We start from the raw sequence: 12,545 nt of genomic DNA, 5'->3' as shown, positions 1-12,545 counted from the left end.
CCCCCTTCCCTTCCCCAAAAAACCCACGAGCCCACAAACCAAACCAAAATCCTACTTCTCTTAAATCAAACAGTAGCTAAAGGGAACCCAGGTTTCACTTCAAAAAGCAGAGCTTTAATATTACCCGGCCATTTTTCTGGCAGCGCTGCAAACCCCAAAGCCAGTAAATAGAAGAAAGAATAAAACCCGCCTGTAAAAAGGAGCGACAAGCCTTGGCTCTCACACGGGCGTCCAGCCCAGCTGAACGCACAGAGGGGTTCAGAGCAGCCATCGCGTTCAACCGCGAAGCTGAAACTATTTGTCTGTTGTTTACCTCCCCACCCCATGTCCTCCCCCCTCTTTCTCCGCACCGATTCCTCCCCACAACTGACCTCCTCCTCCTCCTCCTCCCCACCAATCAGCCAAGACTGCCAGCATAGGGGTTACAGCATGACATAATTGCAACATGCATAAACAACATTTGCCATTAAGGGATACTTTTAATGAGAAACAGAGCTGCGAAGGGGAAGCATCAAAGTGGCTCACGGAAGGAAACCGCCTGGAACAAAATCCTACTTGATGCCCCAATTAATATGTTCCCTAATTCTATTTCCTGCACTTGTGGTCCTGCAGCCTCCTTGCTTTAATTTCTTTGGGAGGATGGAGAGGAAGGAACCTGGAAATGCAGCGTCTTCATGGCTGACTTGATGTGCAGGCAATGTGCATATTAGAACAAATTAGAGAATTAAAAAATAACCGACGACAGACTGAGGAAATGTCATCCCCAGGATAATAGTATTAATTGAGACCTGGGTTTTGCAGGCCAGGCCAGCCTTAGAAAAAAAACAAAGCTGAAAGCTGGAGTAATATGACTGGATTGATTACACTGGGAGGTTTTTTACTCCACCCCTGTGTTCTGCCCAGCTTCGATCTTTCAACTCGGTGACACTGTTGTGCGCCTTAGCAGCGTCTTCTCAGCGCAGCAAAGGCAGATGTTTTATCGGCTCACAGGCATGGCAGGAGAGAGGTCCACGGGGTTTCTGTGCTGAAGGATGAGCAGGACAGCCGATCTGTACCAGCGCCCACACAAATGCAAGCGTACGCCAAGTGACGCGAAGACAACGTCTCTTGCAGATCTGTCACACTGTGAATGAAATGCAGCTGAGCACCTTATGTTCTCCTCGCCTAGAGTTTGATTCCAAAGAGAAGGCTACCATTTACATTAGTGTTTAACATGTGTATGTTGTATACAGCTGACGGACTCTGCATTCCGAAAGTAACTTGGTCTATGCATCAGATGTCACTGTAGCAGGTATGTCCAATGATTCCCTGGACCCAGCTGGAGCCACAGGGATGTACTCAGAGTAAAAGAAATGAAAACAGTTCCTATCGATTAAATACTCCAAAGCTGAGCACAGAAGAAGGAGCGAAAGAAAGAAATACCCTTACGAAAGGAGAGATACTTGGGCAGATGAACCATCTGGTGAACATCTCTGTTTAACCTTCACCAGCAACTTGGAGCTCAACAGAGGCACAAGACTCAGAAATGATGTAAGCTTTTTTTTTGCCTGGATTCCTATGGAGAAAAGGCTGGTGTGATCAGAACCTGTCCGCCCACAGTTACCACACCATTTTTGAGCCATAAGTCTTTATTTAGTTGAAATACTGAATTTTTCAACACAGTAAAGATCTCAGAGTTAAGCAGTTCCTACAAGTATCGTACTATAAGGAAGCCAGGTGGAAAAGAGTTCCCATAGTGGTGCAAAAGAGAGAAAACCCAAACCCTTAGCAGCCACCAGAGAATCCTGCAAGGTAGGAAATCACAGCAATGCAGGCTTAATTTGCTCATTAAACAATTCCTTTTAGAAAAGCTCTCCCTTTCTCTGTGAGTCCAGGCTATTACTTAGATAAGAGCACCCAAAATTATCCCAAAGATGATTACTGCCTTTGAAATGCTGGTGGAAAGGGGGTGGAAAACTTCTGAGAAATCTCACATAGAAGCTTGCTTTCTGCAAAACTTCAGTCCTCACAAGAGGTACAAACAGCCTGAATGACTTCAGCTAAAATCCCTAATTATGATCACAGAAATAAAGAATACCTTCTTCCACTCACAAAGCACTGCCCAAGTGATAACCAGCTTACAGGATATCCACAAATCTATCAGACAGAATCTAGAGTAATCTGACGTAGCCATCTGTATCTGCGCAGTGCAGGCCAGAGAGCAAGCAAGCTGCATAAGCACTACTCAAAATCCTCATCCACCTTTCCAGGGCTTTGTCTCAGCACTGCAAGGAAGAGGATATGGGGGGATACTGTCCCCCACATTCCAGGGATACCATCAGCTGGGGTTAGGACTTCTAAAGAGGAGAGGGGGGGAAAAAAAAAAAAAAAAAAAAGGAAGAAACTGGGACCAAAGAGATTGAGGAGCAAACCTCTTCTGGTTTCCAGCTGTTGAGAAGTTCCAACAAGTTGTTAAAAGCTCTGCGTACACATCGCACTGCCCAGTCTCCTCCCAGCGAGTGCCGCAGCACAGCTATTGAGAAGTGAACTGCTGGTGCGGTACGGCCCCGCAGCCGCCAGCCCGGCTGCCAGCCGCGCGGCGGGGGCTCTCCAGGTCTAGAGCCCCCACCTCCAAGCTGCACCTCCTCTCCTCCCGGCTCTGATGCGCGGGGTTTGACTTCTTCTCCCAGGCGCTCTTGCCAGAGGTGCAGGCATCGAGCCTTCGGCAGCTCTCCGTACATGCTACGGATTTCACGGAAACAGCCCCAAATCCACATCAGACTCGCTGGCTGCTGGATGGCATATGCACTGCAGACAGACGGCCCTTACTTCTCCCATTCTCATTTTACTCATTTGAGATTTGTTAGGGAGACCAAAGCATTTGTTTATGGATACAAAAGACAATGACAGCTGGCTTAAATTCTTGGCATAAGAAGTGTTTTATGTTGAAACCAGTCTTTTTTCTTTTTCAAAAACAAAATTTTTAGCCAGAATTTTTCTTTACTGTCTGCATTTTCCAAAGTCTGTTGGATTCTTTTAGAATAATTTATCAATATTTTTATTGAACTTACCAAAATTGTTTGCAAAACAAGAACGTATTTTTTCCTCCTTACCACAGCCACTGTCTTCAGAAAGCGAAGTTTGCTGTAATCAAAGACATGGTGGCTGATTTGCAAAATTAGTTTGCTGAAGGGATTAAAAATGGACCTAGCTTCTAGAGCACTTCCGACCTTGTAAAGCAGAAACAATCTGAAATGACAGGTTTTAAAATACTTTTGATAAAACTTGTCACCAGCTCACACTGGAATTTGTTTTGTTACTGAGAAAATCTTTCTCCTTGTAGACTTTCGCATTTTAATCTCTTCCACATTGAAATTGCTGGAAATTAAATTTCAAAGTACATTTTACAATCTGGGCTCGAGTCTTTGCAGGGAATTTCAGAAGGTAACACTGAGGATTAGATGTAAAAAAAAAGTAGTTTCTGAACATTTGCAGACTCTGCTATCCAGAAATCATTTCAAAATGGCTTTATTAAATATCAAGTTCACTAGAAACACTGGATTTCCCACTTACTGAGAAAATATTTAACATATGGGAAACCATTAAAATGGTACACGATGAAGCAAGAATCCGAGCAAGATTTACCCTTGGTCTAGGTTGAGATCAGGACTTTTAAAACGTGCGGCCTCTAGTCAGGCTTTGGATCACAGATCAGTTTTGCCCAGACAGCACCCAGCTTGCAGATGTACGACGCTCCCCAGGGAGATCATCTACGTGCAGGCTTGGTACTGCAGAGCTTTCTACACCACCACAATTTACGATGCTCGCAGTCCTGGTCAGCCTGCTAGGACTGAAGTCAGCTCCCTGAGGAAATTTAGAGAAGTCGTCTGTGGTTGGCCTGGCCCCCAGCAAGGTCAGTTCAAACAAAGTTAGGGCGAGTTTTGAATTGTACTGGACTCAATTTTGGAAGAAGTCAGGCTACATTTTCAGAGACCTGGACCACCTAAGAAAACCACCGCCAGTTTTCACTGCAGATTCACTACAGTTTTCAGATAAACACAAACCTACAAGTAATTCAACTGTTTCTGTCACTATATAGGTTATAACCAGGTGAGGTTAAAACTCACTACTTCGAAGCAACTTTTCCAAGTCTGGGGATTTGAAAACATAATTCACCTTAGGACAAGAGAAACGTTACAACACGTTTTAGACAAGACCTGCTGCTGTTCTGTCAGTCCCCAAACCCACCCATTCATCTAAGGAGAAACGTCAGCAAGTTAAAGGCTTTGGGTACAGAAAACCAGGTCATGAAGGAGAATAAAAAAAAAAGTACAGATGCTTCCACCGCTACATCAGCGTTTTCCTTCGGTGATTTTCCCCTACCTTGCCTGTTGCTTGACACATCATTACCTGGTAATAGGTCTCTCAGCTCTGGGTGGGAATGGGAGTGGAAAGAGCTGCTGGGAACTTAAGGACCACGGCAAGCCGTGTGCTTAATAAAACCAGAGATGCATGTCTGGAAAAGGTAGAGCAGACATATAGAATTGCAAAAGAGGCCCTTGCTCACACGATCTGGGGCTCAGCCCTGCAAAACTGTCGAATACCTCCTGCAACGAGTGGGAGTGAAAGGTGCTCACATGACGTTACTGGATCAGTCGCTCATTCATTACTTGACTCCTGGTTTTACTATTCTCCTTAATGGACTCCACTTCCTCTCTTTTCCCTGTATGTGTGCATTAAAAGGATCGGACCTCCACATGTGCTGACTCTCAATTGAGAAACACCCCATATAATCACAGGGAACTTTATCTCATCTGCAGCCTGCGACACCTTCCCACAGAGGATGTGCTTTGTACTGTCCAGTCTGGATAAAAAAATATCGCAAAACACAACAAAAAAAGACAATCATTTTCCTTGTTTAGATTTCACTGGAGCTGCCAGAAAATCCAGCTGGTTGAAGCATACTAAATGTGTTTTGCAACTATTTTCCTTAAAGTTTTCTTTTGTAAAGACTTGTGAACATTTCTGTTGTTGCCTTTTCACAAAAAACCAACAATACTTAAGAGAATTTTTACAGTTGTTTCTCTCTTTCTAAACCTGTTCTCAAGAAAGGAAAACTCAAAAGCTTAAAACAACTTATGGTTTCGTTTCTTACGTAGACTTAGGTTTCAACTGAAGGTCAGGGCCTTTTTCAAGGTTTTCACACTTTAGGTGAACAAACTTTGAATGCCATCCTTCAACCAAGAATGAATGAATGAAACTATTTTATCCGGGTTGCAATCTTCCAAGACACTAAACTCTCAGCTGAAAAATGGATTAATCTATCCTAACTTAGTTAGACCACCTGTTTGAGCTAGTAACCCTGGCTGACTTGGTAGCTCAAGGAGAGAAGCAGGCAACTGAAGAGACACGCAGAGGAACTGCCCTCCTGAGCCACCTGCTCCTCTCCACTGGCACTTGCAGGAGATGACATTAGCTGGGTGACACTTAGCTGCCTAATACTAGAGAATTGAAGCCTGTCAATCCCATTAAACGCTCCTGGCACATAGACAACCCAAGATTCAACAATTAAAGAGCCTGCCTTGCTCTTTCTTTACCTCCAGACAGAAATTAGCCACCATTGCTTTCCACAGAGCCCAAAAATCAGAAGGCAAATTTCCAACCTCACAACTCAGACTTTGGGAGTCACTCCCTAACCTCCCCCATGTTATCAGCCGCATAAGATACCATCATGGCCTGGTCTCACCCAGCAGGCAGCCACACCACCAGTTAAGATTGCTTGTTGCTCTGTTTCCAAGGAACAAATTGATCCTCTAGAGTATGCAGTGAGGCCGCGTGATGGCCAGTTAATTTTTATAACTGGCTCACATCTAGTCCTCTCTTGCCTCTCCTCTCCAGCATGGGCTGACCCTCCAACAGCAGCAGAGCTGCACCTTCTCCCGGTGAAGCACTGAGCACTGCTTGCCTTCATGCTTGCAGGACTGAAGCAGGGATCCACGCTCTCCTTCTCAGGCATGGTTAATACAGCTTCATAGAAAGCATTAATATTACAAACAGCAAACCCACAAAATATGGGTATTCAAGTCCAACCGGTTTAATTTGGAAAAGCATCAAGAAGATCCAGATTATCAGATTCTACTACATCTGGAGCACGGCAACTCCTATCGCGTGAGCTTAGCGTTTCCAACCCGGCCCCAACGGTTTCCAGGAAATGCAGCGCCCATCCTCAGTTCCCCGGCACCCAACAGTTTGTTTTGTTTATAGTCTACGTATAAGACAAAAGCTTACTTCACACGTACATTTTTAGAAGCCACTTCACCTGTAAGAGCTCAGCTGTTTTGCGAAGAGCTTTGCATGATCAGAGGACTACGGAGTTGGGTAGACTTGGCAAGTCAACGAGAGCACGTTTCTCTAAACAACGGCACAATGCAGGCTCCTTCCGCACTTGAAAGTAACATAACTCGTAAAAACTTCCTCCCCGCGCCCAACAAAATGACTCCCAACTAATAATGCCATGCCTGGAGATGCTAACAGCTCTTTGCATTTCCACCATTTCAAACTCGATCTTCCTTTTGGATGGCCCTTGTCACTCACGTGTACTTCAACTGCCAGCTGTTGGAGGCAAAGAGCTGGAACACGTCCACCACCTTAAAAACTTGCAGGTGATCTAACTTCAGTCTGTGCATCTGTGCAGTTCTGCAAAGTGAATCAGAAATAATAATGGGAAATGAAACGTCTCAGCCCTACATGACTCAGTTTTCCGACCAGAGATCGCTTTCTTCTTCCTTTGTCCTTTAGCAGTTTATAGTAGTACACTAGGAAGAAGACAGAGGGATTTGAAGAAGGTAAGATCATACATAGCCATACGTATCTTCCTTTATGGTCACTTGGCGCGTGACAGAGCCGAAAGACCCCAGAAAGCAGTCACACAAGCCAAACCCGCCAGCTGGAGCCCCCCCCCCAGCTCAGCCCCACGTGCCACGGGGCAGCGCCCTGCCGAAGGCCCCTGCCACCACCCCAGGGCGCCTGCCTGCCGCGGGGGCTCTGCGCCTGGCCCGGCCCCGCCGCCGCTCAGGCACTTGGCTCCCAACTCGGTTCATTAGATGCGAATGGCTTTTGCATTAGCAGATATCAGGCCTGCTCCTCCACCCCCCTCGCCCCATGTACCACCCCTGTCACTTCCGCACGCAGCAGCACAAGCCTCGTTTCAAACCTCAATTTGTCTGTTTAGTGTCTTCATAAAGGAGGTAGAAAATGAAAGAAAGAGACTGGGGGAAGGGGACGGGATGACTAAATCAGTAACTTGTCTCTTTAATTTCTCTGCCCCCCCATACATCCCCTGGGGACACAGGCTTCAAAGTGAGCTACAAATATTTACTAATTCTATTAACAGGATACAAATTGTTTTCAGGGGAGCATCAACCGCACAAACTCGTGTCAGCCCCCCCTGCTCACAGACCCCCGGCGCACACCCCCCACCCCGGCGCAGCCACATGCACTATATAGGCAACTATTCCTTCCCGCCTCCCCAATTTTTCCTAAGTTCAAGATGAGTTGAAGGGTCAAAAAGGCAAAGGGTGTTTCAGAAGTTTAGCAGACAGCATTTGGTAAGGGGAAGGCAGCGGGAGGGGGCAGGGGGGAGAGAAGAGAAGGAATCTGGCATGCATTAGGCTGAACAGTTCCAAACATCCATCCTCCACAGACTTGTTACTTTCTTTCTTTCTCACAGGATTTTTTTTTTGTAATTTGTGGTTTAAGTTTTTTTTTTTTTTTTCATATCAGCCAACAACTGTATTTTAATCTCCTTCCCCCACCCTCCTGTGCTGCCTGTTTGCCTCCAAAAGCAAACGCTCACTTGCGATATTCAGGCTGAAGCACTCGGACATATCCTACACGCTTTGCCAAGTAGCTGCTGCAAGGAGCTTGCAATAGTTGCTGGAAACTTGAAAGGCGAATAAAATGCTGCATCATGGACAAGAAAGGAGCTCAATGCAGTGAGATGCTCCGTTCCCACCGAAACGCGGCGGAGGAGGAACGCTGCTCGCTCGCATGGGCTTGTGTCCCAGCGTGCATCCCACTGCTCAGATGCAGCAGTAATGGTGAGCTTTCCAGCAAGAAGAATAAGGTCTTAGGCAAAGGCCACAGTTGCTGCTGTACAGTTCGATGGAGTATAATTAGAGTTAATACCAGCTAAGCCTTCGGCTCCACAAAGTCTTCCAGGATGTAATTTTCCACAGGACTTAAACGTTGACCCATATCTCGTTATGTTTTATGAGCCGAAAATAAGAACAGTACAGGCTACGTATTTAAAAGAAATAATACTTCCCAAATGTCCAGCTACCTAAAGCAAATCCATCTGGCTGACTGGACAGATGACCAAAGCCCTCACAAATATGTCAAGATGACATCAGTTGGGACTGTGGCATAAGGTGGGCCAGACCTGACCTCCGGACACTACCTCCTCAACCTGGAGGAGAGTGGAAAGCTCAGCCAGGCAGGACAGCGCTGTGGGACAACAGCATGGGAAACGACTTGTAGCAGATGTGTCCCTTTGCTGTCACCAGACTGTCAGATGTGACACGAAGAAGATTGTTCCCTCACACTGAAGTGATGTCATAGGGAGAAGGCGGCTGTGCATCGCTATTTGTTAACCTTTTCTGGCATGCCAAATATTTTCACTTTTGTTCTGGGTCAAGGAGTGCTAAAGATGGAGTAGAGTGTTCAGCACATTGTGGAGGAGCTGTTGAAGAGGACCTGCCTTCTGCCAACCAGATGTGAGAGCTGAAAGTCGTGGTACGTGGCGATTAAAAGAGAACAAACAGCCTGACCAAAGATCCCCTCAATCTTAACTACAAATCTTGTTTCTTTGCTTCTCATAGGATATGACCCTACTGGTCCTCCAGAATTTTTTCCACCAACAGAAAACAAGTAGACAAAACCCTGTATTTTAGTGGAAATCTCCTCTCCCTTCAGAAAAGAAAAAAAGAACCCAAACCCAACTCCCCCAGCTTTTGGGGGAGAGGTGGAAGGTCATATGAACACAAAAGCAGCACGTAGAGAGGCCAGAGGAGAAAAGGGAGAGCACCGCACCCTGTTGCATGCCACCCAACTCCACGCAGTTATCCTCCGACGCACGTATCAGAAGTCACATTGCCCCTGTCTTACCAGCGAAAGAAATAGGTACCTCCGGAGGGCAATTTAAATCTCAGGTGGATTGAAGTGCCCTTTGGCACTAAGCAGTTCAATAGTGCCTGAAATTAGCCAGGATGAATCTGGGCCTTAATCAGCAAATGGACTTTTCATTCCATGAAAAGTGTCAAGATTGCAAATTATTTTTCATTTCAAATGAGGACCAAAAAAACCCCACCAACATTTCATTTTCCCCATGATTTATTTTTAAATTCATTTGAGTTAATCAAAATATATATTTTTCAGCCCCTTCAAAACATTCCCATTTAATTTTACACATCTTTAATTTGTCTAAATATAAACTGCATTTTAAAAATTAAATTTTTTTTCCCCCAAGGAGAAAGAATAAACTCCTTTGGTTTGCAACTAGTAAAGTCAGACCTCTGACATTATTTCCCTTTTACATTATTTAAAACAAGAATTCCTGAAAACGTATCCATTTGCACATCGAAAAATAATCAGTTTTCACCAAGGTGATGACACTTTCTTAGAAGAAACCGGTACAGTGGCATTTTCTGAACCGCTTTGGGTTGGCGTGACTTAACTACCCTACAGAGGAAGATAAGTCAAGGGCCGGACAGGGCTTTGGCGAGTGACAATTCGTCCCAGTCCAGGATCCAGAGAAGCTGAACGCTGCTGGCTTTTACTAGCAGCAAAAGACAAGGTACCTACCTTCCTCCCAATATGTGCTATCATGTTTGACTACTGCTTGAATAATGTGGCTCTGTTAGGAATATCAATCTACAGCAAGAGACTTCTAACACACAGTTCAAGAGGGGAGGAAGGAGGAGAGGAAAAAAAAATCCACCACCAAATTAGTTCTCTGATAGTTTTCAAATGTTCAAAATGTCAATCTCCTGGCAACACCTGCACATGGCACATAGACCTTGGCTTTCTGGAGTCCCTGCAGCATCTTTTCAAGTAATCTATGGGAGAATAGAAGGATGTGGCCTTGGAAAAAACCTCTAAGTGCATAAACAGCTGTGGCCACATTTCCTACGTCTGACATCTCAAGGTTGCTGCAAGAGGGGAGAATAAGGACAAACAAGGCTCTATAACAGGCTCTCCAAAGAAAAGTATTTCCCATGTGTTAGTTATTTGTTAAAGAGTTCAGCAACTGAATTTGTAGAAAGATTTTAGTTGCTTTCTGGTAGCTGCTTTTTGCAATAGCAGTGGTGTAGAGGATTTCTGTGCTGCTCATCTACAAATACCTGTGGATATCTGAGTATACGCTATATGGATGTTTGACTAGATAAAGTTATAGATGTGGTAAAACACAGTCAAACAAACACCCTTACTCCTATGAGTAGACTTACAAGGATGATGAGCATTACACAAAGTGACCACAACAGTCAAAATCATTACCGAAGCATGGGCATTACGCTATAGAAGATAATCCTGAGGATAATCTACAGCAGTTTTGGTTACTGTCATAGCTGCACCACGTATAACACTTGGTATCGCACCAGTATAACCGAGGAGGCAAATAATTTCCAAACTGCGAATGAAACGGTTCTTCTCCCGGGCAGATCTGACAACACTGCTCACCTACGAAACAGTGCAACGAATCCAAGTGGCCGGTGTAGCCCTTAGCGCTTTCTGGTTAGCTCATCATAACGCAGAAGGACCTGAACTTCGATCTAAGAAGGGGTGTCTGTACAACGCATACCAGTACTGAACCAAGCCTGCACGAGGGGCTGGGGGACTCATCCTAGACCAGGAGTGATGTCCAAAACAAAAGCCGTAAGGCCAAGCAGAACGCCCTCAGTCTGGAGGGAGCACAGGCGCTGGACAGCCCCTCCTGGAGCGCTAAGCTGTGCTTCCTCCGTGCCTGGCTGGAGGGGGAAAGGAGAGCCGTCTATCCACACGTCCACCACCCACAGGCACTGAGACCTCCACCCTCTCCCAGCCTTCGCTGTGGCCTCAGGCAGTCCTCAGGCTGCAGAGCCTAGAGAAGCATGGTGAAAACATCAGATGACATCGACCTCCAAGGAGCTGCTACAGCAGCCAGCAGTTGAAGTGAAGCCTCGTTCCTTCTCACAGGCTGCAGGGAAGGACAGCGGCAAGCTGGCAGGGACGGCACCAGAAACAGTGTGCCTTTAGCTGACACAGAAGCAATACGCCTACTGAAGGATGAGCTTGGACTGACGGCATACCAGTGAAACCGCTCTTAAAATTTGTCTTGCTACACTCTATAGAAATCCAAGCCCTGTTTTGCTCCTAGTATTCCATTTGACTAAGCCCCACACTCCTCACGCTACCAAACCCAGCGATAACGCTGCATCCGGGATGCGCCTCATAAGCACAAATGCAAATAAGCCATTTAATAGAGGCAACTTTGAACGTTGTTTGCTGAGCACTTCATCAGGGAGCAGAAGAGCTGCCGGGGCTGCGGCAGGTGAAGCCAGCTGTTGTGGAAAATGAGCAGAAAGTAAGAGGCTGGGTCTCCATCTATTCCCCTTGCTGGGATCAACTCTCCATAATCCTTAAAAAAGGAGGAAACAAAACAAAACAAAGCCTCTCTGCATCAGCCTGTTTTGGCCATACATCCTCCCTACTGCAATGGCACTCAGACCATCACAGCAACCCAATGAAGTGTTGCTGTAATTAAGGTTTAATGGAGCTGCAAGACTGTGTCATAGCAAAGAGCCTTATAACAGAGGTGGAATGCAATTTACTACCCACCAGGTATAGAGCAATAAATCTGCAATATTTATTGGCAAGAGAGAGAAATGTGATCCAGAATTCCATATGCTGGGTTGGGGGAGGAGATGAACATCACTTCCAAGGGGGAAAACTTCCTCGGCTGCTCTTACCCTCTTACTGTTGTGTCCTGGAACAAGGACAGTATTTACGTGCCGGTAGCCATTCCCAAGGACCCTGAAGCACCTTCCAAGCTGCACAAAGACAGCACCAGGGACGCCTGGCTGCTCCGAGGGCAGGGAGTGGCAGCTGGTACCCTGTCAGTTAAGGAGGGGAGGGGATCCTGTAGCTAGCACATCTGGCCAACCCTGCATTCTTGCAATATGAGCCCCAGGATAATGTGAACACAAAACTTTGGGGCCAGCTCTACAGCTGGTGTAAGCTAGCAAAGGCATACTGATTTGCACCCATTGAGTGGCTGGCCTCAGGGTTTTCTTCCCCCCCCCCACCTCTTTCACTTGAAACTTGCGGGCAGGCAGTAAACTACATGTTATTCAATTTATTGCCCTCAGAAGGGGGAAAGGCTAAGCAGACCACGGAGCTGAGCCTGCTGTTCCCAAGGAATGGAGGCATTCCTAGCCTGCTGCTCGAGACCATTAAACTATCCCTTCTGCTGTTGAGACAGACTCCAGGGAAGCATCTACTGCACCGCCAGCGCACTGGCAAATTTGGGT

The sequence above is a fragment of the Mycteria americana genome, chromosome 13, assembly GCF_035582795.1.
Source record: "Mycteria americana isolate JAX WOST 10 ecotype Jacksonville Zoo and Gardens chromosome 13, USCA_MyAme_1.0, whole genome shotgun sequence".
Taxonomy (NCBI): domain Eukaryota; kingdom Metazoa; phylum Chordata; class Aves; order Ciconiiformes; family Ciconiidae; genus Mycteria; species Mycteria americana.
Note: the sequence above shows the minus strand (reverse complement) of the source record.